The 25287-nt window shown below is 38.7% G+C and overlaps 1 protein-coding gene across 7 annotated transcripts in view; it reads right to left on the reverse strand.

Annotated features, from left to right (window-relative positions):
- Nucleotides 1–25287, reverse strand: part of TSC22D1 (TSC22 domain family member 1) — a 120006-nt gene that overhangs the window by 18866 nt on the left and 75853 nt on the right. The window contains exon 1 of one of the 7 annotated variants that reach the window (XM_069601279.1): nucleotides 17001–17075. The exons of 3 other annotated variants lie outside the window; for them this stretch is intronic. The gene's annotated coding sequence lies outside the window, so the exon portion shown is untranslated. Of the gene's footprint in view, nucleotides 1–7527; nucleotides 7590–7881; nucleotides 7906–16953; nucleotides 17076–25287 lie in introns of those variants that run through there. 3 more of the 7 variants (XM_069601275.1, XM_069601278.1, XM_069601276.1) reach the window with 3 other exon arrangements.

Below are 25287 nucleotides of genomic sequence, written 5' to 3' on the forward strand. Positions count from 1 at the left end.
GATAAAGTCATCAAGAAAGGCCTCCATGAGAAAGTGACTCGAGTAAAAACCTGAAGGAAATGAAGGAATCAGTCATGGAAGAGGACATCAAAGAGACAGAACAGGAAGAGGCAATCTCATCTGATATTCATGAATCCATACAACGTCAAGCCATCATGAAGCATCATGGGGTTGTGTGGTGAGCGGTACACAATGCAAGGGATGGCCCTGGCTTTCTTGGTACTCCAAAAGACTCCTTTCTTCTCTGGCAGAACCGTGGCTGAAATCAGCATTATGATACACAGTGCATTTAAGAAGCACTGCAGAACATTTAATAGCAATATAGCCATACATATTACATACCATTTGGTATGCTCCTAAACTAGTTTCTTCAGTGATTATTTAGGGGTGCTTTTCACCTTTCAATAAAAACTCAAAAACTTTTCCTGCCTGGAACTATACACAAGTGATGTCCTTTTGTGGAATCATCCGCCTACAAAGTTCCAGTACTAGAAATATAGTGACAGCTCTCTTCTCTCAATCTTCGTTTATACAGTTTCATGAAGCCATAAGAATCTCACAGAGTTTATTTCCTTCAGCTACAAAGCTGTTCAAAGCTACTTCCGAGTGAATATGGTAGACTGGATACAGTCAATTATATTATCCCTATTGCTGCCAACAAACCACTCTAAAGAGATGGGGAATCTGGTTTTAAATACAGAAGGATAGAGTAAACGTGAGAGATGTCGATTTCAACAGCCTGGAAAAAAGATGGCAATTCATCAAGCTGAAACCAAAGCAAGACTTACAGAAGCAAGACAAAGTAAGACATATCAGAAGATAGCTGATATGCATTGAAGAATCCAATACTTCTAAAGCACAGGCTTCTCAAAGTACAAGGTACAGGCAAAATGAGAGTCTGTAAAGAAAAACAGACCCTTACCTATCCTTGCTGCTGCTGCTAAGTCACTTCAGTCGTGTCCGACTCTGTGCGACCCTACAGACGGCAGCCCACCAGGCTCCCCCGTCCCTGGGATTCTCCAAGCAAGAACACTGATAACTGAGCAAGGCCTAACTACTCTCTAATAGAACCACCACCCAAAGAAAAAGGAACCTGGGGGAAACCGAGAGAATGAAGAAACTTTAAAGATGCTAAAAGATTACATAGATAAAATAATGGAGATGGAGAGGGGTGGAGTAGAAAACAAAAAAACACTACAAAAACTCATGGAAATTGAAAAACTGCTATTATAAAAGCACAAGGGAAAATTCCCTAGAATGTATGAAAAGTAAAGCTGAAGAAATATCTCAGAACCAGAACAAATACCAAAAAGGGAAAAATAGGAAAGAAGAGAAAAAACAGCAGTTTTTCAAAAGCTGGATTGCTTTCTTTTCTATTTTTATGTTTTGGGCATGCCACGCAGTATGTGGGATCTTCGTTCCCTAACCAGGGATCAAACCTGTGCCGCCCTCCCTGCCCCGCATCGGAAGTGAGGCGTCTTAACCACTGGACCACCAGGGAAGTCCCAGGACAGCAGTTTAGAAGGACTAACACCCGCAGCAAACGTTCAATAAAAACTCAAAATTTGTGCAAACCAAACAGAGAATATGAAGAAGAAATTATCATAAAATAATGCAAGAAAATTTCCTAGAGCTACAGATCATGCTTTTTTAAATTAAAAGAGACTATCAAGCACAATCTGTTCTGTTGTAAAGCATATTGGGAAAACACAAATTGTTCCAATACAGCCTATACATTACAGAACAACTTGAGCATAATTCATATTTCACATTTTGCTTAGGCTTATGTGCTCAAGCAATATTAGCTGAACACAGGAAACCGCATCCAGCTGGATCAGGCTGCCTGGAAAAACAATCACACACACATCTCAAGCATATTAGCAGCTACTCATAGTTTGATATCTTACAAGACTGTTTGCTATTCTTTCGCAAATCTTAACTTTTCTAACTTTTGTATATTAAAGAAAAAAAAAAGCACTCATTCAAATCCCAAACATGTCTAACGACCCTGGTTCAAAAATACCAAGCAGTAGGTTGGGATTAACTGATACACACCACTATATACAAAGCAGATAAACAACAAGGACCTACTGCATACCACAGGCAATTGTATTCAATATCCTATAATAACCTAGAATCTGAAAAAGACTATAGTGTGTGTGTGTGTGTGTGTGTGTGTGTAACCGAACCAGCTTTGTAAATCAGCTATACATTAATTTAAAAAAAAAAATCAAGCAGTGCATGAAAAAGGAAAAACTTTTAACTAATGAGGAAGAAGCTAAGAATAGGATGTTTTCAAAGACATGAGAGTACGTGAAATCTCTCCAGAGCAACAAGCATAAAGGAACCCACATTGTGGGCCACCGAAGAGCACCTGAACATAAAAGAAACACTTACAGCTACAGCAGCTTCAAGTGATGTGAAGCCAGTAAGGACAAGCTCCTAATAAACAGAAGAAATGGAAACCTTCCTGACTTCCAAACAAAATGAAACAAAAAAAAACAAGAACAACCTTCCTCACAATCAAAGAGAAAGCACCGTCTCTACACAAAGATCTTAAATGGAAATCGCTAGATGCTGCAGAAGTTGCTTCTTTTATTAACAGTGCTACTAATGACTAGTAGTCTCAAAAATCTCTATAATTTTAATGTTTCCAGCTGTCATTCTCTGTGAAGCAGAGAATGAAGAGAAAACTGCTAAAGAATTTCCAGCAATGATATACAAGTTAATGGAAAAAGGAGTTTATATATATTATTATACGTGCATACATTTGATCTAAGAACTATGGCTACTGACACTGTTTTATACTATTGGATGGACTTAGAAAACTAACTTTCCAAGGATGTCCAAGTCTGTTTATATCAAAATAGAAGAATTCTAGGATCCAATTCCAATTATCAGATGGATTAGTGAAGACTGATTATTCCCAAGTCACTTCAGTTCACTTCAGTCGCTCAGTCATGTCCGATTCTTTGCCACCCCATGAATCACAGCACGCCAGGCCTCCCTGTCCATCACCAACTCCCGCAGTTCACTCAGACTCGCGTCCATCAAGTCAGTGATACCATCCAGCCATCTCATCCTCTGTCGTCCCCTTCTTCTCCTGCCCCCAATCCCTCCCAGCATCAGAGTCTTTTCCAATGAGTCAACTCTTCGCATGAGGTGGCCAAAGTACTGTTTCAGCTTTAGCATCACTCCTTCCAAAGAAATGCCAGGGCTGTTCTCCTTCAGAATGGACTGGTTGGATCTCCTTGTAGCCCAAGGGACTCTCAAGAGTCTTCTCCAACACCACAGTTCAAACGCATCAATTCTTCGGTGCTCAGCTTTCTTCACAGTCCAACTCTCACATCCATACATGACCACTGGAAAAACCATAGCCTTGACTAGACTAGATTCTATCAAATATGAGCCTCTTTGTGTTTCTAAGGTTCTGATATCAATGAAAGTTCTCCTCATTCTCCTAATAGCATACACAATTCTATTCTTTTTAATTAACATTTTTTTATTGAAGGATAATTGCTTTACAGAATGTTGTTGTTTTCTGTCAAACCTCAACATGAATTAGCCACAGGTATACATATATCCTCTCTTTTGAAGTCCCCTCCCATCTCCTTCCTCACCCCTCTAGGTTGACACAGAGCCCCTGTTTGAGTTTCCTGAGCCATACAGCAAATTCCCACTGGCTATCTATTCTATATACGGTAATGTAAGTTTCCATGTTAGTCTTTCCATACATCTCACCAACTCCTCTTATGGCCTAAGAGAGAGACGCCAAAATGATGCTGACTTAGCCTTTTTAATTCCAATTAAAGTTATCACTTTCAAAAAACTCTTAAAAGCAACTATGATGTTATTTTAGTCCTTTGACTTCAGATATGTTATTGTAAAATTTCAAATCTATTTATTCCTTGATCGGTAATGTCTTTTTAAGGCTGCTTTAAAGATTTTATACTTTGAAATTTGTTGTTTTTGAGTTGCTAAGTTGTTTCATTCTTTGCGACCTCATGGACACACCAGGCTCACCAGGCTCCTCTGTCTTCCACTGTCTCTTGGGAGTTTGCTTAAGTTCATATCCATTGAATCAGTGATGCTATCTAACCCTACTTTGGAATTCAGTTCAGTTCAGTTCAGTTACTCGGTTGTGTATAACTCTTTATGACCCCATGGACTGCCGCCAGGCTTCCCTGTCCATCACCAACTCCTGGAGCTTGCTCAAACTCATGTCCATTGAGTCAGTGATGCCATCCAACCATCTCATCCTCTGTCATCCCCTTCTCCTCCTGCCTTCCATCTTTCCCAGCATCAGGGTCTTTTCCAGTGAGTCAATTCTTCACAGCAGGCGGCCACAGGATTGGGAGTTTCAGCTTCAGCATCAGTCCATCCAGTGAATATTCAGGACTGATTTCCTTTAGGATGGACTGGTGGGATCTCCTTGCTGTCCAAGGAACTCTCAAGAGTCTTCTCCAACACCACAGTTTAAAAACATCAATTTTTCAGCGCTCAGCTTTCTTTATAGTCCAACTCTCACATCCATACATTACTACTGGAAAAACCATAGCTTTGACTAGAAAGATCTTTGTTGGCAAAGCAATGTCTCTGCTTTTTAAATATGCTGTCTTGGTTGGTCATAGCTTTTCTTCCAAAGAGCAAGCGTCTTTTAATTTCATGGCTGCAATTACCACCTGCAGTGATTTTGGAGCCCATGAAAATTCAAATTTCCAAAAATCACTTCTTTCTATATACAATGGGGAGATAACACAAGGAAAGAACCTAGCATTTCTCACATCAATCAGGTTAATCAAGCAATTAAAGTCATGACCTCATGCTCTCAACTACTTGGTTTCAGACATAACTAGAGTTAATCGAAAGGTCAGTAAATTTCTCCATTTACTTTTTAAAACAGGAAGTTGCCTGAGAATAGCCTAATTAATAAATAGTATTGTTATAGATTATACCCAAAAGAAATTTTTTCAACTATGAGAATCCCTAACACATAAAAATTATCCCAAGAACCAATTCATAATCATCATCCTAAAAAAGACTTCATTAAGTTGTTAAAAAGACAGCTAAAGTTTTGCCTTAATCTCTGTAATATGATGAAGCACTTCCCAGGTGGTTCAGTGGTAAAGAATCTGTCTACCAATGCACGAGATGTGGGTTTGATCCCTGGGTTGGGAAGATCCCCTGGAGGTGGGAACGGCAACCCACTCCAGTATTCTTGCCTGGAAAATCCCATGGACAGAGGAGCCTGGCAGGCTACAGTCCATGGGGTCACAAAGAGTTGGACGTGACTGAGCATGCACATATGATGAATTAGTTCAGAGAGTGATTCCCAATACTTCTGTTTAATATCTTTAGAGAATCCTCTTTTTTTTTTTTTCCCTCACCTATTTACTTGATGTCCCAAACTATGTTCCAGTCCTAATAGCCTCCTTCATAGAGCCCAGAAATAAACCCACAAATATACAGTCACTTAATCTACAATAAAGGAGGTAAGAATATACAACGGGGATAAGACAGCAGCTTCTTCAGTAAGTGGTGTCGGGAAAACTGGACAACTACATGTGACCATTTTCTCATACCACATACAAAAATAAATCCAAAATGGATTAAAGACTTAAATATATAAGCTCTGAAGCCATAAAACTCCTAGAAGAAAATATCAGTAGTTCAATCTTTGAAATCAGTCTTCGCAATATTATTTTGGAACTATCTCCTCAGGCAAGGTCAACAAAAGCAAAACTAAACAGATAGAGCTAGATCACACTAAAAAGCTTTTGCATAGCAAAGAAACTATCAGCAAACAAAAAGACAACTTGAGATGACATGTGCAAATAACACATCCAATAAGGGGTTACTATCCAAACCATATCAAGAGCTCATACAATTCAGTATCAAAAACCAACTCAACTGAAAGATGGGCAGAGGGCCTGAACAGGCATTTTTCCAAAGCAAGCATACAGCTGGACAACAGGCACATGGAAAGATGCTCAACATCACTAATCACCAGAGAAATGCAAATCAAAACCACAAGGGGATATCACCTCACACCTGTCAAAATGCGCTCATCAAAAGGACAAGAAATAACAAGTGGCAAAGATCTGGAGAAAAAGGCGGCCTTGTGCACTGCTGCTGGGAATGTAAATGGGTACAGTCACTATGGAAAATATTATGAAGGTTTCTCAAAAATTAAAAATACAACTACCAAACAATCCAGAGCACCATTTGGGTATTTATCCGAAGAAAGTGAAAATACTAACTCAAAAAGAAATATGTACCTGTGTTCACTGCAGCATCAGCTACCACAGCCAAGATACGGAAGCAATCTTAGTGCCCACTGACAGATGAACAGATAAAGGTGTGACACGCACATGGGGGGCTGGGGGAGGGAGGGCTATTACTCAGCCACAAAAAAGAAAAAATCTTGCCATCTGCAACAGCATGGATAGATCTGGAGTTATTACGCTTAGTGAAATAAGACAGAGAAGTACTGTATGTTTTCACTTATATGTAGAATCTAAAAACCAAAACAAATGAACAAATATAACAACATTAATTCACATATACAGAAAACAAACAAGTGGCTGCGGGCGGCTGGAGGGTGGTGAAGGGGTGGGGATGGGAACGATAGGAGAAGGGGTTTTAAAAGGTACAAAGCACAAGTTTAAATATAAATAAGTCACAGAAATGTATAGAACAAGCAATATAGTCAACAATATTATAGCATGTGTAATCTGTAAAAATGCCAAATATTACTATGTGTATACTAAAAACTAATATTATAAGTCAACTATATTTCAATTAAAAAAAGATGGTGAATATTGTCAGGAAATATTTAAATACTATTTACTTATCTGTGAAAAGTAAAGCTTATATTAAAATACAAAATGTATAAAAATTAAGTTAATGTACATAACTATAAATAAGATTTTAGATGTATGTTATACACATTGAATGCTTAAGAAATTTGAAAAGTAATTCAAATTATGTCACTCTTTTCAACAAAAAAGATCCACTTAATAATTTCAGTCCATATCCCTGCTAATCTTAATTCTGAAAAAAAAACAAAAGAAAATTGATTCTATAATTCTCAAGTGTTGATCAAAGGGTTCAATTTTACTTGATAAAGTAACAAAATTAGACATCATCATCTATGTATAAACATAAGGAAGAAAGTATAAATAACTATAAAAATTATGTATGATTTCCTAAAATTATGAAATTTCAGTTTAAAAGTCCATGGACATTTCTTTGGAGCTTCCCTGTAGCTCAGTGGTAAAGAATCTGCCTGCCAATGCAGGAGACACGGGTTGGATCCCTGGGTCAGGAAGATCCCCTGGAGAAGGAAATGGCAACCCAGTCCAGCATTCTCATCTGGGAAATCCCATGGACAAAGGAGCCTGGTAGGCTACAGTCCATGGGGTCACAAAAGAGCCGGACACGTCATAGCAATCAAATAACAGCAACAGTAACCTAACATCTGTAAATCACTTTCAACTATGACACACTCACAGACTTCTCACATACCTGTATTAATCTTCATTCTACCCAGAATTACAGAAACAGTATCTTTGGCTAAACTGCAGCACTCTTGACTCTGAACTACAAGTTCAGCTGGTGACCAGCCCAAGGGTTTAACACTATGCACTTGAACTCAGAGATGGGTCAGTGGGAATTCAGATTAACTATCGAATTTCATATGGAAGTTGATATAAAGAGACTACTTCTCTCTTTGAAGATGGCCTTTTGAAAGAAATGTCTAAATCCTTAAATGTGTGGTATTTCATTCAAGGATTTCATTTAAAAAATTATCTTTGCAAATTTACATTCATTTGCTCTTAAGATTATAATAAAAGAGAAAAAGTTTAAAAGAATCCTTACCTGCAGTCCAATCACAGTAATTGTCAAAGAGCAATGCCAGGAAAGTAGGTCAATTCATGAAAGAAAAATGAAAAGAAAAATCAGTCATTTTCTGTACTGTTGACTGTGCCCATAATTGAGTTATTTTTAAATGTATGTACATGGCTTACATTTTCATATATTCAGGTATATAGTGGCAAATTTTAAATGCTTAACTAGGAAATGGCAACCCACTCCAGTGTTCTTGCCTGGAGAATCCCAGGGATGGGGGAGCCTCGTGGGCTGCTGTCTATGGGCTCGCACAGAGTCAGACATGACTGAAGCGACTTAGCAGCAGCAGCAGCATGTATACAGAAAGCACTCAATGTCTGCTGAATTGAATTTTAGAGAAAATTATGTATATTACATTTTATAATCTCATGTTTAGAAACTAAGGAGTTATAGATACCACAAATAATAGAAACTAAACGACATGAAAGTACTAAGTGAACAAAGATACAGACTGCACCTATTTACAATGACAGCTATCAACACGAATGCATATGTGTGGTACCCAGCCTTCCAGACGGCCTCCAGTGATCATCCCATCTTGATAATAACACCCTTGCTCAGCCCCCTTCCACAGTGAAGAGTGCTGACCTGGGAAAAATACTGTACAAACAATGGTGTGTGATTTCTAAGACTCTTTGATCATTCTCTCTGGGAAAAGCCAGCTGTCATGTCATGAAGACCCTCACGTAGCCCTGTGTAGAAAAGGTCCACATGGCAAGGAACTAAGAGACATCTGGCTAACACCCAACATCGACCATCTGAGTGCCCCATCTTGACAGTGGATCCTCCAGCCCAGTGTTAAACCTTCAGATGACCGTAGCCTTGACTGATATCTTGACCATAACCTCCTGAGAGACCCTGAGCCAGAACCATCCAGTTAAGCTATTCCTGACCCTCAGAAACTGAACAGATAATAAATATTTATTGTTGGTTTAAGCCACTAAATTTCAGGGTAATTTGTTACAGCAATAGAAAACTGATAGAATGTATATTTCAAAAGGTCATGTAATAATAATACCGCAACAATAGTAAGAGTACTCGAGTATGACTGCAGTAGAAGAGGATGGAGGATGATGTCTTCCTCAGCTTCCTAAACTTTCCATAAGGCTGTCACTTGCATTGTTCCATCTTTTCAAAGAGTATATGCAATGCTCCCATCTCTGACTGCTCCCATCACTTTCATTAGAGAAGTTCTAAGTCATTCATCCATTCAGCAAATGTCTCCCAGGATGGGAAGTCCAAATAGCCAGCATAGTCAGTCAATTACAACCTTTAGCAAGAAAACGAAGAGCTCCAGGGACTTCCCAGGTGGCCCAGTGGTAAAGAATCCACCTGCTAATACAGGAGATGTGGGTTTGATCCCTGGAAGATCTCCTGGAGCAGAAAATAGCAACCCACTCCAGTATTCCTGCCCGAAGAACCCCACAGACGGAGGAGCCTGGTGGGCTGCAGTCCACAGTGTTGCAGAGTCAGACACGACCAAGCGACTGAGCAGGCACACAAAGAGCCGCAGGCCCTGCTGCTGCATTTAACAAAACTTCAAAGCAAGTGCTTCCCCAGGAGAGCCAGCCCCCAGTTCTGTGTAGCTTTCAGCTTCTGCCAAGGAAGCTGCCTCTTGCACCCCACCCCACAGCAGCCTGCCTAGCTGAGAGCTCAATTTCCTTCTGTGTTATCTTAGCACCCACTGCCTCTGCACTAATTAAAATGTTGCTGGCATTTCACCCTACTTGTGTGTGTGTGTGTTTAATATCTACCATGAGTAGTTCAGCTCTTGAGCTGGCACCAAATTTTTGTTTTCTCAGTGCTCTAGTTACAAAAGTTGCCTAAGTGTTGAGTGATCGGCTTGACTCGGTTTTCTCCAGAAGCAACCTTATTTTTGGCATGCAATTTTGCAAAGTGGGGTCTTTAGAAACATCCATGTCATAGTATAGAATAAATGCCTGCACCATTAAGGACAGTTCTTACGGCTCTAGAGGACTTGGATCTAATATGGGAATACAAGTGTGAAGGCCTGAAGCACAGAGACAGGAAAACAAGGACAGCCCACCAGGAAAAACACAGGCTTCCAGAAGCTTTCTCTTTACCATCTCAAATTCTCTGCCAGACAGGAGAGCTGTTTTCACTTCACATGGCTGAGGCATTCCTTTGTCTAACAGAACTGTGCCAGGCAGGGTAGGGTGGGGTCTGTCTGTGATGAGACAGACTAATTCAATGCTTCTCAACCTTGGCTGAACCTTAGACTCAAGTGAGAGGCTTTTCACAAATACAGAGCCTCAAGTCCATCCTGATTTAATTGGCCCTATATGAATCCTGAGCATCGGCAGGTTCTAAAAGTTCTTGCAAACTCATGGACTGTGGCCTACCAGGTTCCTCCGTCTATGGGATTCTCTAGGCAAGGATACTGGAGTGGGTCTCCATTTCCTTCTCCAGGAGATCTGAACCCAGGGACTGAACCCTGGTCTCCCTCATTGTAGGCAGACGCTTTACCCTCTGAGCTACCAGGGAAGTCCTAAAAGTTCCCCAGGTAATATCAAATGAGGCATGGGCTAAGAACCACTAGACCAGAGTAAGATACCAGCAACAATCAGAGGATTGGAGAAAAGGTATTAGGAATTTTTTTTTTTACAAAAAACAAACCTGATATTATTTGATATAATTCAAAAAACTCTGCAGTTGTTAAGTGGGTTTCCCTGGTGGCTCAGATGGTAAAGGGTCCACCTGCAATGCAGGAGACCTGGGTTTGATCCATGCTGCTTTTACTCACAGTTCTTCAATTTTTGGCAGAATGTATAGCAGGATGTTCTTAACACAGCTAACCTCTTGCATCTTTCGGGTAATCTCAAAATTACAGTTAATTCCGCTCCAGCCTGTACAGTTACACAAAAACTGCCCTTGGGTAACCGGAAGGGTTCTGGCTATTTCTTAGAGCATGAATCTTTTATATAATCCACAAAACCAGTTTGCAAATCTTGAACATCACTTTTACTTAAAAACGTATAATACCTTACCAGGAGGAAAGCATGTACAAGCTTAAACTACAAGGTAGGGAAGTTTATACATATATTTAGTCATGAAACTCCTACATCTACTATAGGTCGTGTCATTGAGGAGAACTGAGAAGAAAGGATTGAGAGTCTGTGCCCTGATACCTATTTCAGATAGAGCTAACTTAATGGTCATTTCCAGGGGCTTCTCTGCAGCCCTTTCAGAGTTCTCTCATTAACTCAGAAGGCAGGTCAAGGAACATTCCAGAAAGCCAGAGAAATAAATGGGTGCTGAAGGAAGCCACATCTTCTTCTTCAATGAGCTTCATCACCAGAGCTCAACAGTGCTTTCTTGGGGCTTATGGGAGGTTAAATGGATTTGTTTTGAAATTTGGTACCATGAATTTTACCCATATCTTTCCAAAGATTACAAAAAATATGCAAATAATTAGTGAAGGAAACAAATCCAAAAGAAAACCTATTTTTAGCCCAAACCTCTGCTGTAATAGATTCACGGAACAACTGGAAGTGTGTGGGAGGGGAGAAAAAGGTTCCGGCAAAAAATGAAGCCTTCAAGATACTGAAGATTTTACCCAACACTTGTTGTATCATCAGTAACGGCACAAACAGCCTTGAAACCGCTCTAGGACCAGAGCAAGAAAACAGTCACCATGGAAATACATCCATCTCTAAGTATATAATTAGAGATATCTTTTATAATCAGTATTATCTCTTTCATACACATTATGTACAACCCAGAATCTAAAACACAGGAAATACTTCTGAAAAGTTGTTCCACAAGCAGCTATACTAGTTTCTAATGTCCCTCGTAACTACAGAATCCTAGTCCTCATGGTCTGGGGTTGCTTTACCAGAGCAGTCTTTGATGAAGATTTTTTAAGGCTCATAGTTTATTTTCTTTCCTCCCCTCTGCTCTCCGCCCGACTCCTGGGAAAAAGGCACGGCTGTCTTCATTGCTGTTTAATTTTGCAGAAAGCAATTATGTTCTACTACACCAGAGTCTGGCACTCGACATGATTGACTTCACTTCGCCAGGAAAAAATGTAGATATGCAGAAAAGCAAGCTAACACAAATAGCACAAGTTTTTACAGTTCTAGCGTTTCTGCAGGGCCAAGTCCTCATTCCTCACACCACCTTTATCTTGCACTTCATGTTAATCGCAATCCAATAACTGGTATTCAAAAGGCCTATTGATAAAGGCTAAGTATATTTTTCTGCTTAAGAATTCAGGAAAACAGGGAATGTACTTTAAAGGTTTTCCATTAGAAAAGTTAAAATTTAAAAGTTCTGGTATAGAAAATGCTTAACAGTTAACCATGGAAAACACTAATCTCAGATAACCAAGAATTTGCAGGCCATCAAAGCAAAAAGAATCTATGAAAACACACTCCTGCCACCTTGTGGTACCTATTCAAAAGACCTTCACCACTTCAAACTTTAAAACAAACTGTGACTTCTAAAACTGCTTATTTAGAAAAATATTAATCAAGATATTGTAAGACTTATTTTAAAATCTTAAATACTGATATTAATGTTCATAAAATTTGTGAAAATTATTAAATTGTCAATGTCTGATTTAATGAAGTTGTTTCTAAGGTCAAAACTAAATTGCTCTCTTCAAATACAAGATGTAGAAATTCAACTGTGAGCACCTGGAGCTCCCAACAAATTCATCACATCAATTAGGGATCACATTTTCCTTTCTGGTAATCAAATAACCATCCTGTTAAATACATGGAACTACAAATTTTTATTGCCCACTAGATAGCATTGTTTGATCAACTTTAAACAATGAAGTAGGCATAAATGAAGTATGGTAAATTTCTATAGTACCTTAACTACATACACTTTCTAATTCTTAAATTATTCAAACTCCTTAATGAGCCTAAATAATTATGAAATTTCTTAACATTATGTTGACATACAAAGACTAGTTTTAAAATAGTGGATAAAAATACAGAACCCCTGACATTTTCAGAGCACCATCTGTATTAATTCCATCTAAGAAAATTATTCAGTGAAGATTAAGTCACTTTTGAAATATAAAGGATTGGAAGTTTACTCTGTGAAAATATGACCACCAATTACAATCAGATTGCACTAAATGAAATTCTATATATGGAGGTCAAAATTATTAAATCCATAAAATTATTATTAAAAAAATAATTTATTTAATTAAATTTAAATAATTCATTTAAATTTAAATTCATAAAAATTTAAATTGTTTTTAATAATTTTAAAAATATTATTAAAGTGATAGCTCAACTGTAATTTAGTTTACTGTAATAAGTAACATTTATTGAGAGTTTCCTATAAATCTGTGCTATGTACTTCACCTTACCTCTCTCATCTAATAATCCTCATGTTAACTTAGTGAAGGAGGTAACCATTCTTATCCCCCTAAGATACTAAGAAGGTCATTGAGGCTTAGAGGTCAAATAACCTGCCCCAAGTGACAGAGCCTGTCTGCTTCCAGTTTCCAAGCACCATATCCAACAGAACAGATATTTACATAGTTAAAGCAGAATGTCTGCTTTAAATGTTTCTGAAAAGATAATGAGTATTTTTTTGGTTTTTGTTTTTCTGTTAATGATGACTTTAAATAGCATTTATGTTTCCTTTTAACAATTAAAACTCTCAGGAGAGAGGCAAACAGACTGTTGCATTTTTCAGTTCTGCTGCATCATTTGAAATTACTTAACAACAAACTGGTCATCTCTTATATCCTCACAGCCCCGGGACTGTGCTTTCTCTTTTTTCCATGTAAACCAGCAGTTTCTACTTTGCATGCTGGTAGCAATGCCTCAGAAATTTAAAGCCACTGGCATTATCTGATTTCTCTCTCCATCCCACAAATATCTGAGACCCTGCTGTGTGTGCCAGGTACTGAGGAGGAGACATGAAAATGCAGTCTTTACCATCAAACAAATTACTGTTTAGTAGGACAGGCAAGGAGACAGTGTTAATGATAAGTATTTCAAGACCAGTGTGTAGAGAGAATAATGGAATTTAGCAAGAATGGCAGCTAATTTTGTTTTGAGGTATCTACTTTTGTCCACTCCTCCCATCCTCAAAGCCATTCTCCAGATAAGCTTCACATTTAATTGCACAGCTTTGCTAACTGCTTCTTTTTGTAACAGAAAGTTTTGTAGTATGTTAATCGAAAAAAGTACAAAACAAGTTGTATCAGGGATAATGATTATGCAGATAAATGTTTTCACAATCTTTTTATCTTTTCTGTTAAAGTTAAAATGTCCAAACAACCCACTGAATGGCTACAGGATACCAGTATTATATATAAATTCCATAAGCAAATTCAGAAAAATAGAAGATTAAAGAAAATTAAAGAAAGGTTTTTAAAATTTGCTTCAAATTCCTTTGAACCAAATGCCACTTTTTAAAGTTCTATCACAGTCCTTTTGCATTCTGTTTCCTCTGTTAGTTTTCTGGACAAAATAATACCTTTTCTTAACTTTCTCCCTAAATTTTCCTAAAATTGGAAATTTCCTAAAATTTCCTAAAATTCCTCTAGAAATGCTTCTTCACTGATACCAGGTCAACTATCAGATTTTAAATTGCCAATGAAGTATGATATCAGTTAAATACATATACGTACATAAGTGTATCGGAGAAGGCAACGGCACCCCACTCCAGTGTTCTTGACTGGAGAATCCCAGGGACAGGGGAGCCTGGTGGGCTGCCGTCTCTGGGGTCACACAGAGTCGGACATGACTGAAGCGACTTGGCAGCATATAAGTGTATATACCATACTATACACTATAATTATGTATTTTTAATATTTATATAGATATAGAATTATATTTTATGTTATAATCACATACAAATAACATGTGAGATAATTTTTTTATCTTTCATCAAATGCACTGTAGATGAATTTAAAGATGACTTTTCCCTTCTAATTCCTTACATCATCCAAATTTCTTATTAAAGAAATTTCTAATTAAATCATGACTAAGTCTATTACTTTATAAAGAAATTATTTATGCGAACTCATTCAACAAACATTTATCAGGCATACTTTATTTGTACTACATACATATAAAAAGTACAAACTTAGCGGCTGAAAGACTAGGACTGGGTCTGACTGACTGGTAACGATCTCTTGACTTCAATTTCTTTACTTGTAAAATAAGGATAAGAGTATTTGTTTTAACTTCCTCACAAGTTATTCTAAGGACCCAAAAGAGACAGTTCATGCAGAAACACTTATAAAGCATTAAGCTATTTCTAAAGCCGAATCAGAGAAGCAAGTGATATGACCAAACAAGTGGGCAAAGAAGATCACTTAATGTTATAACTGAGATGAAATTCATCCTATATATCTAAAACATCTTCAATTAACCATTAATTTCAGTGAGCTATTCATTTGTAAATCATTAGTGCTATCTGGCTTAACAAAAGTATGCTTTTTTTTAAATCATCATAAACCAGTTCTAAAAAAAAATTACATCATAACAACTCTTGGTCATCTGTTTAATCAATAACTAAAATCTAAGTTATTCCAGTGATTTTTTAAAAACCGGCTTTTCGTTTGTATCTGTATTGTTATGAAAACAAGTATTATTTGACCATTAGCAGTCAGATCATGACTCTATTATAAAGTTTACACACACCTCAGAAATCCATAATCAAACAGAAATTAGAATTTTAAAAACTGGATTCATACGTTTTTCACTAAAAATATCTAGAAAAAATTGCCATCATATGTAAGAGTTAATTAAGGCAAAAAGATTGTTTCTCCTTTAAGATTCAAGGATTTTCATTTATGTTAAGCAGAAAATTTCCCTTTGTAATTTCAGCTCTGATGTGTAACTTTTCTTTAAACTTAGTACGGATGAAATCTATAGATTTAATTTTAAAAGATTTAAAAGTTTCTTTGTCCATTATCTTTTTGGTTCACCTCTCTTTAAATAAAATTAACCACAATCTGTGTCTTTCTTTAGTAAAGTAGTGAAAGTCAAAGTGTTAATCGTTCAGTTGTGTCTGACTCTTGCAATCCCATGGACTTGCCCACCAAGCTCCTCTGTCTATGGAATTCTTAAGACAAGCATACTGGAGTGGGTAGCCACTCCCTTCTCCAGGACATCGTCCCAACTCAGAGATGGAACCCAGCTCTCCTGCATCACAGGCAGATTCTTTACCATCTGAGTCACCTAAGCCAGCTGCAAATTTCCTATAATTATTTTCTCTAATTTGAGGCTAGTGAACAACTTTTTTTTTGAAACTTACTTTTAAAATTAGAATTCTAAATTTTAAAAGTTAATACCAACTACTCTGAAGTACTTTAAATTTATGTAGAACTATACAATTGGATAAGGACTTTTGCCAGCATTCAAATCAGTTTAAGTTATAGAAACAGTAGAGATAGTGTGTGTGTATATATATATACACACATATACATACATACATATACTCATAAAATATACATAATACACAACATATATTTAAATTAAGCTAGAATTCACCAGCTCTAAGAAGCATTCACAACAATCTGAGCAACTCAAAAGAACCATGCAACTGACTGACATATAAATCTAAATATCTTTAATTTCAAAACATATTATAAAGTACAGCTAACATCATTTTTAAGTAGCTAAATGAAAGGATACTGACATTTTCTGATAGAAAAGCTCAATGTAAAGTCCTAAATCATCTACAATTTTAAGTCAATTCATTAGCGCTTTACCTGGGGAATCAAACAAATTAAAAGTTGTTATGCAACTAAGCTTTTAAAGATTTTAAACTAAAAAATGGACATTACAGAATTCACCTCAGTTAACAAGAGAAGGAAAAAATTATTTCCTTGATAATCTCCAAATAATCTGCCAAGTAGTTTAAAAATATATATATATCTTTTAAAATGTTCCAACCAGGACATAAAAACGGCTGAACTGAACCTCATTTCACCCTCCAATATGGGTATTTAGAAATCAACCCTCTTTCAAGGTAATAAAGAATAGGACCACTGAGGGGGCAATTCTTTACACAGTTATTTGACGACAGTTGAGTACTCACAGCAGGTCTACCGACAGACTACAGAAAAAGTTTCATGGTACACACACCACAGGGCTTTCCTAGGGCCTCTCTTTGCACTCAGGCCCAACTGACGCTCCCGGTGGACCCAGCCAAGTGTCCCGAGTTCCACCCCTCCCTCAAGGCAGTTTCTATTTAAAGGGACAGTGACCCAGTTTCTTTAGGATGACCCGGCTTCCCAGAGAACAGTAACACTATGCACACAGTGACTTGCTCTGCTTCAAGGATTTGAAAGGGCAAAGGAGACTTTCTTTATAGGTTTTCTTAGAGTGTAACAAGTCAATGCCATATGGCTCCTGTGGGAATTCTAGATCCAAAAATCAGGAGTATGGGGGGGGGGGGGGGGCGGTGCTTTCCAACTTTTGAAACGTGTTGGGGGGTGGGGGCAGCAATGAGGATGCAAGAATAGAAGGAAGATTTGAGGAAGGAAAAAGATGAAGGGAGGGATGAAGACAGGAGAGAAGCTGGGGAGGGAGGGAGGAAGAGGAACAGGTGGGGAGGAAGGGAGAGAGAGAAGGGCCAGAGGAGGGAAGGAAGAAGGAGGAGAGGGAAGAGAGGAACATTCAAGAGGCTTCAAAAAGCAAAGCTGAAACAAGCAGATAGGGAGGGCTGGGGAGAGGGAGGGCTGGGGAGAGACGAGAGAGACAGGAGAGACGAGAAACTTCCTGCCCAGCAGCTTCTCAATTCCCAAGAGGGCCCGGCACTTCCTACAACTTACATCCAAGATATTCTACTCTAGCCTTACAAATATACCATTTTACTGGAGCAGACATGGGGGTGGGGTGGGAAATAAAGAGGAAAACATAGTTCATTTGTTTTCTCCTACACAATGCTACTTCAGAAGGTAGAAAAGGACTGAGAAAATCAAAATGAAAGGATGTGATCATCAGCAAAACCCGGATGGTATCAATTATAAAACAGAAAATAACCAGTAAATGTCCAAGTTGGAGCTTTCAGAAAATAGATTAAACTTTAGAAAATTCAGGAACATTTGCAATAAAAAATACAAGCAAAGGGATCAACATCACAGATTTCCTATTAAATTATGAGATTAAAATGAATATAGTATATCTCAAAACTCGTAGGATGTAACCAAAGTAACAGTCTTGAACATTAGAATAAAGACTAAACTGATATGAGGCTTTATCACAGAGGAGAAAACTTGGCAAAATCAACCCAAATAAAAGAAAGGAGATAACAAAGGTAATAGCAAAACCAATTTCAACAGAAAACATATATGAGAAGATCAACACGGCCAAAAATTGGCCCTGTGAAAAAGACTCTAAAATGTCAAACCCCCAGTATGATTAAGAAAAAAAGAGAAAGCAGAAGAAAGCAAACTCAAGAGAGAAAAAAGAATACAGCCATCATTTTAAAAATACAGGACAGGCTAATTGCTAGAAAAACATTATTTACTGGAACAGACTGATGAAGAGATATGAAATCTGAACAGCCCATTATTGCCACTAAATAAAATTAAATCAACAGTGAAAAACCTTTTTATAAATTAAACTCCCAGGCTAGACAGCTTCACCATCAAGTCCTAGATATCATTCAGTGACCCAGCCCTGGGCGGTTCCTGCAACGGCCAAGAAAGGATCAGCAACAGAAACCACCAAAAGAGGCACTCCCTTGTGAACAGAACAGAACCTCAGTGGGTGGCCCAAAGAGATGGAGAAAATTAAAATTAATGCCATGTGGTTGACACTAGATAAGCCACAAGAGTCCCTGTGAGAAACTCTGTTGGAGAAGGGGGCATCAGTGGATGAAGGCATAAAAAGAGTTGAAATGTCACTGCTGACAGAATACATAAATTAGGTATCCTTCATGATCTATTCAACTTTCTACTTCAGCAATTACATAAACTATAAACAAACTACACAACAACTGGTGCAGTTTATTTCTAGGAATACAAGTACAGAAAAAAAATACACTCAAAATATTATAAAACAGAATGGTTAGTTCTAAATCAGTCCAAAACATACATTATTTGTCACTTGAAATAAACTTTGAGTAACTGATGAAATGATCCTCCTTTTTTTGGTTACCAAATAATAATCGGTGCAATTTATAAAAACAGGGAAAAGGTGAAGTGAAAGTCACTCAGTCGTGTCCCACTCTTTGCAACCCCATGAACTACACAGCCCATGGAATTCTTCAGGCAGGAATACTGGAGTGGGTAGCCTGTCCCTTCTCCAGGGGATCTTCCCAACCCAGGGATCAAACTCAAGTCTTCCACATTGCAGGCAGATTCTTTACCAGCTGAGCCACCAGGGAAACTTCCCCAAAACAGGGATGATGTGCTCTATTTTAAAAATCAAAGTGATGAAAATTATTCATTAGCCACATGATCTGACCCCTGACATAATCAAGAATAAATTATCTTAAACTTAAATAATCTTTAATATTGAAGCACAGCTTATTTAATCAAATTTTATGACTATTTTCAATATTTAGTAATTACAAGTTACCTTAAAAATAATTTCTTTTTACATTTTCTTAAAGATTAAGAAAAACTAGACTGTCGCAGTTATTGATTACAAATTTTAAGGCTGTTATAATACTTAGATCTTCCTAGACAGAATATATTTAACAGTAAAATACCACAGCTGCAAAAAAATAAGAATTCATTACATTTAAGAACACACCTTTTTATAATGGCTCCCTTCCATCTCAAGCACATCACATCTGTGTAAAATGCATGCCCTGCCCTGTTCACTTCGTTTCTAGTTAATGATACTGATCAACCTCTGGACTTCATCTCTAAGTTCCTTCCTGAAGTGAGTCTTTTCCTGAACACTTAGATCAGGTGAGGTCTCCCTGTGAAATGCTCTCATAGACCTGAATCAGTTCAGTTGCTCAGCTGTGTCTGACTCTTTGTGACCCCATGAACCGCAGTATGCCAGGCCTCCCTGTCCATCATCAACTCCAGGAGTCTACCCAAACCTATGTTCATTGAGTCGGTGATGCCATCTAGCCACCTCATCCTCTGTTGTCCCCTTCTCCTCCTGCCCTCAGTCTTTCCCAGCAATAGACATGAATACAGCTGCCTTACAGAATTTAATCGCCTGTGTAACTGAAGATAGGACCTGTATGCCCCCACGCACAGCGGACATGGAGCACAGGTGCTTTTCTCACTGCTGCGCCTGCAGCATCCAGCACGGGCGGGAGTCAGATGTGTGTGAAGCAGAGGGAAGAGGGGACTATGGAGAACACAGCAAGCGTCATTCCTGTTTTTAAATAAAGGCCTTATATAAAAGGTAAAAGAATTTCAACAGGTTCTTTGTCTAAGCTGGAACAGAACTTAAGATTGGAATTACTTTAAGTTAATTGCTTAAATAGTTAAATCACAACATTCCCTCACAGATGCCAGAAGTTTCCAGAATTCTTAAGTTTGAGGAAATTTTAAAATTTACATTTTAAATTTACGTGAAAACATTTCACGTCTGCCACAGGAAAAATAATGTAAAAAATAATGTATGTACAAGCTGGATTTAGATAAGGCAGAGGAACCAGAGGTCAAATTACTAATATCCGCTGGATCATACAGAAAGTTACAGAATTTCAGAAAAACATCTACTTCTGCTTCACAGACTACACGAAAGCCCTAGACTGTGTGGATCACAAGAAACAGTGGAAAATTCGTAAAGAGATGGGAATACCGGACCACCTTACCTGCCTCCTGAGAAATCTGTATGCAGGTCAGGAACAATTAGAACTGGACATGGAATAACAGACTGGTTCCAAATAGGAAAAGGAGTATATTAAGGCTGTATACTGTCACCTTGCTTATTTAACTTATATGCAGAGTACATCATGTGAAATGCCAGGCTGGATAATCACAAGCTGGAATCAAGACTGCTGGGAGAAATATACAAACCTCAGATATGCAGATAATACCACCATTATGGCAGAAAGCAAAGAGGAACTAAAGAGCCTCTTGATGAAAGTGAGAGTGAAAAAGCTGGCCTGAAACTCAACATTCAAAAAACGAACATCATGACGTCTGGTCCATCACTTCATGGCAAACAGAAGGGCAAAAAGTGGAAACAGTGACAGATTTTCTTTTCTTGGGCTCCAAAATCACTGTGGACAGTGACTGCAGCCATGAAATTACAAGACACCTGCTACTTGGAAGAAAAGCTAGGACAAACCTAGTGTATTAAAAAGCAAACATTTTTGCCTACAAAGATCTGTATAGTCAAAGCTGTATTTCCAGTAGTCACATATGGGTGTAAGAAGAGTTGGACCATAGAGAAAGTGGAGCACCAAAGAACTGATGCTTTCTAATTGTGGTGCTAGAGAAAACTTGAGAGTCCCTTGGACTGCAAGGAGATCCAGCCAGTTAATTCTAAAGGAAATCAATCCTGAATATTCTTTGCAAGGACTGATGCTGAAGCGGAAGCTCCAATACTTTGGCCACCTGATGTGAAGAGCTGATTCATTGGAAAAGACTCTGATACTGAGAAAGATTGAGGGCAGGAGGAGAACGGGACAACGAAGGATGAGATGGTTAGATGGCATCATTGATTCAATAGACATGAGTTTGAGCAAACTCCAGGAGATAGTAAAGGACAAGGAAGCCTGGTGTGCTGTAGTCCATGGAGTCACAAAGAGTCAGACGAAACTTAGCGACTGAAAAACAACAAAAGAAAATAATAAAAATAATATATAGACAATAATATTAGCACTATTGAGGAACTAGTATCCACACACTCTTCTCAGTACTTTATATATATATAGTATCTCATGTAATTCCCGTAAGAACTCTGTGCTGTGCTAAGTTGCTTCAGTCGTGTCTGACTCTTTGTGACCCCATGGACTGTAGCCCACCAGGCTGCTCTGTCCATGGGATTCTCCAGGCAAGAGTACTGGAGTGGGGTGCCTTTTCCTTCTTCAGGGGATCTTCCCGACCAGAGGACTGAATCTGCGTCTCTTATGTCTCCTGCAATGGCAGGTGGCTTCTTTACCACCAGCACCACCTGGGAAGCCTGTAAGAACTTAACTTTACCATTTCGTAGGCAGGAAAACTGAGGCACGGAACGACCGGGAAACATGCCCAAATTCATAGGCCTAAGCAGATAATTTTTTGAGTAAGGTTTAGCATCTGACTCCTAGGAAAGTCTCTGTTCCTTAGTTCTCGGCCTTCCCAGATGGTGCGGTGGTAAAGAACATGCCTGCCAATATAGGAAACCAGGAGACATGGGTTTGATCCCTGGGTCGGGAAGATCCCCTAGAGGAGGAAATGACAACCCACTCCAGTATTCTTGCCTGGAAAAACCCCGGGGATACAGGAGCCTGACGGGCTACAGTCCATGGGCTCCCAAAGAGCTGTACACAACTGAGGGACTAAACCACCACCACCTTAGATCTTGTTTGAGAATTACTGACTCTTCTATCATACAGTTCTTAAAATCTGACTATCAGGCTTTCTGGGCTTCAAGAGATTAAAAAAATTAAATGAAAAGGGCAACTGGTTACCAGTTATACACAGTATCAAGAAGAGGTAACTTTTCTCTCTTGTTAGGCTAAGAGGTAAGTAGTCGCATCCATAAAGACAAGTCATGGCCCTGGACCTGAGCCTGAGTCATCCTCAAACAGTAACCATCTCAGAAGATTAAAATAAGATTAGGCATCTCAAAGTTTGTCTCAGTTAGCCTGAATACTTCTCTTATGTCAAACACTAGAACCACTGGAAAACCTACATGAATAAGTTGTAACCGTTTATAGAGTTTGGAACATGCCATCTTCTCATGTTATTTATTTAGAACTAAAATGGGAAAAGTTTACACCTCCAAGGCTGGCCCTGAAAGGATAATGGGGACAGTTTACTTTAAAAATGGCAATAAATGGGAAGTACAGTATACATTTCACAAAAATGTAACTACTGAACTACTGCTGGAGAGCATCTAAGGAACAAAAATAATACTGAGTAATATTAAATGAGAAGAACTGGATAATAACATAAGACTCATAGGGAGTTTGAACTTCATTTTTTTAAACTGAAGCAATCAGAAGTGTGCAAGTTCTAGAAGGTATCGGCAACATAAAAACAACTCTTTTAGACTGAGAAACTACAAAAGAAAACAACCTTAAAGTATTTCACTTTAATATAATCTTAATATTTTTTAATATAACATTTGACCAAATCAAGATTAAAAGGCCTATTGTTTTATGGTACGTTAGTGTTCTTTAGTGGAGCTTCCCTGGTGGCTCAGCTGGTAAAGAATCCGCCTGCAATGCGGGAGACCTGGGTTCTCTGGTATAGGAGGGTGATGCTATTAAATATTCCTTGGGATTTAGGGATTGTTGCTAAATGTATTTCTACATATAAAAATATCATCATGTGAAAATATGCAAGGGACTTGGGACATAAAAATTCTAGTGAAATAAACAGACATTGATCAAATAACTTTAACAAAGTAAATTCCACTGCTAAGGAAAAATACTAAAGCAGTAGTTACCCCAGGGCTGGCTGGTTACATACGATAAGAGCAGCAGCAGCTGAGTCTAGGATGATTAGGGGTTTGGCTCATCCACAGAGTTTATCTTGGTCCTGTTAACTGGCAGAATACAGGAGGAGCAGACCGTGTAAAGGGGTGATAACTGAGGAGCGCAGCCTGGATGGGACACGCAAGGAGATGCGTTCACAGGGAAACTGAGGCCCCTCGAATGCAGCCCCAGAATTTCTACAGAGGAGTACATCAGCAGCAGAAAGGGTTAGAGACACTTTTGAGGCTGAGTTTCCACACCAAACACACTACTTGTCCATGTTTCCGTGGTTTTCAGTTGCTTGTCTCACACAGATTGTATGTTCACGCAGGGAAGCTTTCGTGCGTTGACAGGTGGTGGAGGGTTTCCTGGGCTAAAGCCCACCGCCCTCCGCCCCCTGCACTACCAGAGGTTGACCTAGGATCCCACAGATAAAACTCAAGTGGAGGCAGCCGATCATCACATCTGGGCAGGGTCCCCACAGTGCAAAGAAAATCTGCAGAGTAAGAGGAAGAGAACCTTAGGCAGAACCTAAGGAAACACCAACAGTTAAGAGGGCTGGGCGAGGAAAAATTTTAAAATAAATACATGAGACTCAAAACCAGAAGATGAAAAGAGGAGAACTAGGAACCAAGGGAGGAGAGTATCAGACAATGATGACAAAGACAAGAGACTGAAGGAGGTAAGACTGAAAAGCGTTTCTCAGGCTTCAGACTGGACAGTTAGGAAGTCACTGGTCATGTGTGCAAAACGAGTCTCAGGAACCTGTGCTGTAAGGGGGTGAGGAAGAGGGAAGAGTCGGCCCACAGCCACATTGATGATTGGGGATCAGGAAGACAAGGTCTGGGGTTCGGGGGTGGGCAGGGGGGTGGACTGCTGATCCACACAAGTTGCCAGTAAAGAGGAAAAGATGAAAGATATCATTATGAAGTAAAGACCCAGAGGACACAGGAGGGAATTAGCTGTTTATAATTATGCACAGAAATTTAAACTAGAGTGTGATAAGAACACTGGTTTCAGCTGATGTTACTATTGTGATGCAGAGGCTTTCGTTCATTTGTTCATGTATTTACAAGCACATACCCAGTAGAGCCGTACACACACACACACACAAACACACTATGTTTTCAGCGTTCATCAGTAACCACCACATACAACCCCTGCCCTACCTTGAAGACTTGGTCCATAATGCTGCTAAACAACGAGCAATTGGTTAAGTATTTCTATTAATCCATGAGTGGATTTTCTTGTTTATGTCCTCTTAGAATATCCAAGGGGCAACAATTACTAAAACAATGATGGTGACTGATGATGGTGACAATCACGATAATGGGAAGGGGGCAGGTCAGCTGGGTCCAGCAGAAAAAGGATTCCTCCTTTGAATTCCCCCCAAATATTTCCTGTATAATTTATTTAACAATGATGCACACATATTACATTATTCAAATTTAAAAGAAAACCTTCATATATTTAGATCCTATCTCAATTAGACACCTCAAAGATGTCACAATTTCTTTGTATCCCCTCAAACTCCATGTCTCTCAAACATAAAGATGCTTGAAGTGAAGTGAAGTTGCTCAGTCGTGTCCGACTCTTTGCAACCTCATGGACTGCAGCCTACCAGGTTCCTCGGTCCATGGGATTCTCCAGGCAAGAGTACTGGAGTGGGTTGCCATTACCCTCTCCAGGGGATCTTCCCGACCCAGGGATTGAACCCGGGTCTCCTGCATTGTAGGCAGACACTTTACCATCTGAGCTACCAGGGAAGCAAATCTCTTATTTTAGCGTAAATAATGCAAAGAAAAATTAGAGAAATAGGTTCAT

The sequence above is a fragment of the Ovis canadensis genome, chromosome 10 (genome assembly GCF_042477335.2).
Source record: "Ovis canadensis isolate MfBH-ARS-UI-01 breed Bighorn chromosome 10, ARS-UI_OviCan_v2, whole genome shotgun sequence".
In the NCBI taxonomy this organism is placed as follows: domain Eukaryota; kingdom Metazoa; phylum Chordata; class Mammalia; order Artiodactyla; family Bovidae; genus Ovis; species Ovis canadensis.